This window comes from Cyprinodon tularosa, unplaced genomic scaffold (assembly GCF_016077235.1).
Source record: "Cyprinodon tularosa strain WSP-4 unplaced genomic scaffold, ASM1607723v1 ctg25, whole genome shotgun sequence".
Taxonomy (NCBI): Eukaryota; Metazoa; Chordata; class Actinopteri; order Cyprinodontiformes; family Cyprinodontidae; genus Cyprinodon; species Cyprinodon tularosa.
The window spans coordinates 2,209,032-2,215,391 of record NW_024038928.1 but is presented as its reverse complement, the minus strand read 5'-3'; the positions used below and the strand labels follow the sequence as shown (position 1 = coordinate 2,215,391).

Sequence of the window (6,360 nt, the reverse complement as noted above, 5' to 3'; positions counted from 1 at the left end):
TTGTTTATTTGAATTCTTATTCCGGATTAGTTGGAGACATACACTAGGCTATATCAGCCCCACCAAAAATATTTTTCACCAGCCGCCACTGATATACACATAAATATACATATATACAAACGGATACGTAAGTATAGCATATATTGATTTAACATAAATACCTTGTGCATGTGTATATTTATTGCACCTGTATGTTCTATTCAATGTTCTTTTCATATGAAATTCCATGGTTATAACTATTCATAAGTGTGCAGTGTCATAACTACATGTCTGACTTTTGTTTAACAAACCAAACAGTTTGAGATTCGTTAGACAATTGAGGAAGTTATGGTTATTTAAGTACATGCGCCATTGAAACACAATGAGCGAGCTGCCTGTGGCAAGATGGCCGCCACGTGCGGACGTCGACCCCCATTGGCCAGCAGCGCGGACGAGACATCTAGCCTTTATTATGGATATCTATGGCCTAGGCCTACACTTGTATTTTCAAAACAGGAAGTCGGTACATTACCCTACCTATCCGGTGTAAGATGATCTCGGGGATCCTGGTGAAATCCAGCAGTAGATGTTGATCGTCCATCTTTTCCTCCGATTTGACCAAACTCCCTTTAAACTCCGTGAATGTTTCTTCAGCAGGAGTTAACTGCTCGGTGATAAACTCTCCTTGAAGCTGGACTGAAGACGTTCTCACTGCAAACACTCCCAGATTATCAGCCTCTCTACAATGACTCCACACACAAGCTAAGCTAAAGCAGCTAGCTGCTGTCCCGTCCAGTCTGTTCGCCTCGTGGTGTGTTTTGTTCTTCTATCATGGCGGAAGACAGACCATCTGTTATGGTGCATTACCGCCACCTGCTGGACTGGAGTTTCCACAGAGATTTACCAAGTACACCTCACTATAGCAAATAGAGAAGGACCTCGCTGCAGCAAACAGAAAGGGGCGGGGACGGACCTTTCCGTCAGTCCCATACCTTATTTGGAAATGGGACTATTGCATTCCGGAAATGAAGGGGGCGCTATTTTCATAATCACTAGTATAAATGCCTTAAAGACGCGGGGTTAAGAGGAAAGGAAGAAGAAAGAAAGAAGTTTGAAAAGTTTTTGCACTGGTGTTCGGCACACGATCCATAATGCAAAACCCACAAAATCAACAAAAGGTAATTTTACCTTCTTAAAATTTTTTTCACATAGTAAATTAATACGCTTTTCTAGATTCAGTTTTTTAAGAAAACCTTCAATTTGTCCTTTTTAAAAGGTCCAGAGAAGAACTACAAAAGGAGAGAAAGCGGAAAAAAGTTAATGAGAGGGCAAAATGTGAGGTAAGCTGTAGCTAAAATTCATCACTTTGTTGTTTTAAGTCATAGATTTTGTATTATGTCCATTCACAGTGTACTTTTGTTCTATGCTTATTTTTTTAAGTCTGAAAGAAAATCAGTATAGAAGAATTAAAAGGGTTGAAGCAGTTTTGATGTTATTTGGACTTGCATTCATCTTTCACTTAGAACATATCTGTATTTTTACAGACTCTGTGTGCTGATGACCACACCTATGCCAAAGGAGCCGAGGCACAAATTGAGGTTCATTTTTTAAATTTACACATAACTAGTAATTTTGATTTGTGTATCTTTATGTGCAAATGAGACTAAAACCCTAAATGATTTTTTTTTTTTTATTAAAATTCATTATTTGGACAACTTTTTTTTATATCATTAGAGATGAAAGGATAAGATACTGAGAGATATAATGCTCTTCACCATGCAGGTAGAAAGGATACCGCCAATCTTACAGGTAAGATTCATTCATAGTCATACTGTATGTATCATCCATTCTTCCTGTATTACAGTCTTGCAATGCACCTGTTTTTTATTTTGTTTGTTTTTTATTTTTTTATTTTCAGATGCGGAGGAGAGGAGAGTACCCTCGTTACTACTGTGATGGCATACCTGGACTTTGCCCTGAGTGCCAACATTGAATTCAAAGAAAATATAAGTTGCTTTCCACAATCTGTCACATATTGTTAGTTTTTTTGTGACATGCCATTTGAAATCGTTTCTGATAAAGAATATTTACCTTTTGACTTGTGCAGTCCTCCTTTTTCATAATGTGTTCTTTCAATATTATTTACATTTTTGAAAGTTCCTTTTGTTGTAGCGCAGTTGATTTACATCATTTAGTTTTCATAGAAATGGTGTCGTTTCCACAAAGTTACATTGTGGCTGTAATTTGTTGGAGAGACAGTAGAACCAATAAAGTAGTTGTAAATATATTGTAACAGCGTTGTTTAACAATTGGAAAATTTTAAATGCAAGCAAAGCTAATACCTTGCAATATACAATGTTTCCTATACATTTTTGAACAATGACTGGAATAAATACAAATTTTCTTTACAAACCTGACATACAGACAAGTTGTTTATGTTTTAACAGTTAGAATCAACTTGTTTTATGTAATAAAAAATAAGTTGCAGAAACAAATGGTTCAGATACAAACATAAGATTAAACGAACAAAGCGAAGGTGTAATCAGGGTGGAGGTGATGGAAGCTCAGGTGAGGAGCAATTGCACACATCAAGCTGGACTTTATGAAGGGTGAAGGACTTGAGACCGGCGCCGTTAGGCTGGGAGGATGGCACCTGAGCAGGTGATTGGCTGAGCAGGTGAGATGAAGACAGACTTTATTCAAAAAGGTTTTCATGTAGAAAAAAGATCATTCTCTCTGGTGGTTACCAGTACAGTGTCTACTGCCGGGATCAGAAAGTTGAAGATTATTGTCAAATGAACTTTCTAAAACCTACTTTCTGTGCGAGTCTTTCCAGGTTGAAGCTACGTTTAAGGTTTTAATTAATCACTTTGGGTTTTGCTACAATTGGATATTCATGTTTTTGGAGTGCAGTTCATGAATTTATTGCAATTGATAAAATTAATATGGTATTTCTAAATGGAATAGTGGGACACCAGTCAGTTTACTAGTTGAGCTGTAGTCCTTATAGGAGATAATAATTGAGCCAGGTCACCTGCAACCAAGTATATTCTAGTTACCGAATGGCACTTGTTAAAAGTTCAAAAGTGCTTTGGTTTGTTTGTAAATTATATTCACAATGAGAATAATAAGAAAAAATATTTGGCAAATAAACAACAAAAGTGCACTGTGAATGGACGTACCAAGTTGGCCAAAATTGTCGACTAAATGTTTTACAGACCAAACCTCTTTTCCATCTAGTTCTTATCAAATAAGCCAAAGGCTATTATATTTTAGATTTTAACTTATTTATTTTAAGAGTACCGTTCACAACATCAAAATATATTATTTGAACTTCAGCACCAGCATGTATTTGTTTATATCTGTTTTCTTAATCAGCGATGGACTGGGGATCTGTCCAGGGTCAGCAGCCTTCATGACCCCACTTGAGGATAATTCATAAAAATTAATGGATGGATAAATGTGCTCTTAATGTAATGTACATTTGTCTCCAAAATTTTGATTTTATTTTATTTTTTATGACTTTTGTTAGAGATATATAGGGTGTAAGGATAGATAAATACATCTCCATAATGATTCCTGATGATTGTGGAAGACTCTGAGGAGGGTCAACCCGCGGAAGGCCCCAGGTCCCGACAACATACCTGGGCGGGTGCTCAAGGAGTGTGCAGGTCAGCTAGCTGGTGTCCTCACGGACATTTTTAACACCTCGCTGGAGCAAGCCACAGTGCCAGCATGCTTCAAGTCTGCCTCCATCATCCCAGTGCCAAAGAAACCTCAAGTCACCTGCTACAACGACTACCGGCCCGTCGCACTGACTCCCATCATGATGAAGTGCTTTGAAAGGCTGGTAAAGGAACACATCGTCTCCAGTCTCCCCCCAACACTCGACCCGTTCCAGTTTGCCTACCGGCGAAACCGCTCCACTGAGGACGCCATCTCCTCTGCTCTTCACCTGAGCCTGGCCCACCTGGAGGAGAAGAACACCCACGTGCGGATGCTGTTCCTGGACTTCAGTTCAGCGTTTAACACCATCATCCCACAGCACCTGGTGGGAAAGCTGGAACATCTGGGCTTCAACACACCCCTTCGAAACTGGCTGCTGGACTTCCTCACCAACAGACCTCAGTCAGTCCGGGTCGGTCAGAACACCTCTGATGTCATCACCCTCAGCACGGGCTCCCCTCAGGGCTGCGTCCTGAGCCCCCTGCTGTTCACCCTGATGACATATGACTGCGTCCCCAGGTTCACCACCAATCACATCGTGAAGTTTGCGGACGACACCACGGTGGTGGGCCTCATCAGGGACGACAACGACCGGGACTACAGAGAGGAGGTGGAGCAGCTGGTGGACTGGTGCAGTGAAAACAGTCTGATCCTGAACGTGGAGAAGACGAAGGAGATCATCGTCGACTTCAGGAAAAACCGCCCCCACCATGCTCCACTGCTCATCAACAGCTCAGCTGTGGAGGTGGTCAGCAGCACAAAGTTCCTGGGGGTGCACATCACGGACAACCTCACCTGGACTGTAAACACTTCATCTCTAGTGAAGAGGGCACAGAAGGCTTGTACTTTCTGCGGAGGATGAGGAGAGCCCGCCTGCCCCCGCCCATCCTCACAACCTTCTACAGAAGCACCATAGAGAGCGTTCTGACCAGCTGTCTCTCTCTGTGGTGTGGAGGCTGCAGAGCTTCTGACTGGAAGAATGTGAGGAGGGTGGTGAGGACAGCGGAAGGAATCATTGGGGCTCCTCTTCCCTCCATTAAGGACATTTCATCACAGCGCTGTGTGTCCCGAGCCCGTAATATCATCAAAGACCCCTCACACCCCCACCATGGACTGTTCTCCCTGCTGCCCTCTGGAAAGAGGTTCCGCAGCATCCGCTGCAGATCCACCAGGTTGTGCAACAGCTTCTTCCCCACTGCCATCAGACTGTTGAACCTTTGATCCACAATCCAAACTCTGCACCTATTGCACATTATCGGGCATCAAATGCTGCTGAACTTTTAACTTTTAGCCCTTTAAATTGTTCATCTCATTGTATTTTTCAATAACGCATTTTTTGCACAAATGCCATTTTGCACTGAACCACTGCAACTTGCACACTGTCTCTTATCCTCTGCACTGTTCACACTTTGACCACTGCTGCACTTTTTGTATTTTTCTATAACTCGTGCCATTGTGAAATATCAATGCAACGTTCATAAGCTGTATGTAACGCAATTTCGTTCTGTATGCACCCTGTGCATACAAAATGACAAATAAAGAAGTCTAAGTCTAAGTCTAAGTCTAAGTCCTTATTGTTGCTTATTTTAGATTGTTTGTTACTAAGATAATTTTAAATAAAGATTTCAAAATAAAAAAGGGACATACCACGTGACAGACATGCCACGTGACATATCACGTTTTGTAGCCTTTTCTTTACTGTTTAATTAGTATTTTTAATGTTGAAAGTGTTCTTGGGTGTTTTGAAAGGCGTTGTCAAATAAAATACGTTATTATTATTATAATTATTATGAAACGGTCGGTACAGAAAATAGTGTCACTAGCGCCCCCGTCAGTTCCGGAATGAAATGGTCCCATTTCCATATAAGGTATGAGACTGACAGTGGTCCGTCCCCGCGTGGTCCGTCCCCGCCCCTTTCTGTTTGCTGCAGCGAAGTGTACTTCAATAGAAAGGGCCGGGGACGGACCTTTCCGTCAGTCCCATACCTTATTTGGATATGGGACTATTTCATTCCGGAACTGAAGGGGGCGCTAGTGAGACTAATTCCTGTACCGACCGTTTTATAAAAATCATAGTAATAATAACTTATTTTATCCTCCAATAACAAAAATGCTGTTAAAACTTAATCTTTATGCTTAAAATGTAAAGTATTTATGTAATCCATTCACATGCTTCAGTTTACTATTGCTATTTTTACTTTTATTCAGTTTTATTAATTTATTTTTTACTTTTTGCTCAAACCCCTGGCGATTGTTCACTGGAAATTGTACTTTTTTCCACTTAAAGTCAACAATAATATATAAAACATACAAGTAAACAAATATGCCAGAGGGTATGTTACAAATAATAAATACAATCAGGAGGAAAGACAAAGAGATTGACAAACATATGCACTGGGGAGTGTCATGTGTGCATATGTATGTATACATATATACATTATACAAATAAATATTTCTTCAACAACATTAAATTGTCCAGAATTTTTTAGATGGGAACAGATTGCTATGTTTTTTTGTGCCTTCTGATGAGAAAAGAGTTGAATAGCATGAAAATATTGCTTGACTTCAATTAAATCAAAATTAAAGTCTGGCTTTTATTTTTTATTTATTTATTTATTTTTTTAGAAATTTAAATTTAAGCATGTGTAATTTGGC

At 40.0% G+C, this 6,360-nt stretch overlaps 1 long non-coding RNA gene across 1 annotated transcript; it reads left to right on the top strand.

The window, feature by feature from the left end:
- The first annotated feature begins 914 nt into the window (after positions 1-914).
- Positions 915-2,014, top strand: LOC119785536. The gene is made up of 5 exons (XR_005281048.1): positions 915-1,157; positions 1,256-1,319; positions 1,524-1,577; positions 1,762-1,788; positions 1,898-2,014. It is a non-coding gene; the product is annotated as an uncharacterized LOC119785536 (long non-coding RNA).
- The last annotated feature ends 4,346 nt before the right edge of the window (positions 2,015-6,360 follow it).